Below are 766 nucleotides of genomic sequence, written 5' to 3' on the forward strand. Positions count from 1 at the left end.
AATTGAGGCTATTTTAGGCTGGTTTTGTTGACTGTTGGTTTCAGAAGTTGTTTTGGGATTAGTTTTGAGTCTATTTGGGTTTCTGCAAGTGAATTTGGTCTACTATTGGTGTTGTTCTTCTCTGAAAATCATTCTGGGCTGCTCATTCTGTTTTCTGAGCTGTTTTTGATCGTCAATTTACTACTGTTTTGACTTGTGGTTGACACTGTTATTTGCTGTGGCTGACCTCCTCTTCTTCTATTTTGTATCTCGACTTCCAGGTACTTTTCCAGCTTCATTTGATGTTGAAGGACTGAATCTGTGTGTATTGGTCAATTGAGGAAATGAAATCTAGATCATGTTAATTTGATGTCAATTTGTTCAATGTCGTGTTAATTTGAATTTTAGTTGCACAGTAGTAGTAGTAGTAGGGAATTGGATGATTGGAACACTTTTATAATTTGTGATAATTGAACTGTAATGGGACTGTTTGTGTTAGATATTAGCATTCCAGTTTATTAATATATGAATGGACACGTAGGCCTGCTAATTTCATTTGATTCGTATATGGAATCTAGTCAGTCATGAGATGAATTTCTAGTAGCTAGTTCTGTACTCAATCAATAGTGGAATTGTTCGAAACACTAAATGAACATATTAATGGACATGAAGGTTACAAATAGGCAATCAAGTTATTAGTTTATGCATCTGAGATTAGTCATATGTATTTAGTTGAATCCATGGCTTTTGTGTTTATGTGTGTCTCGTTTGCTAGTGCTGAAAACGG

Source organism: Nicotiana attenuata, chromosome 11, assembly GCF_001879085.1.
Source record: "Nicotiana attenuata strain UT chromosome 11, NIATTr2, whole genome shotgun sequence".
Lineage (NCBI taxonomy): Eukaryota > Viridiplantae > Streptophyta > Magnoliopsida > Solanales > Solanaceae > Nicotiana > Nicotiana attenuata.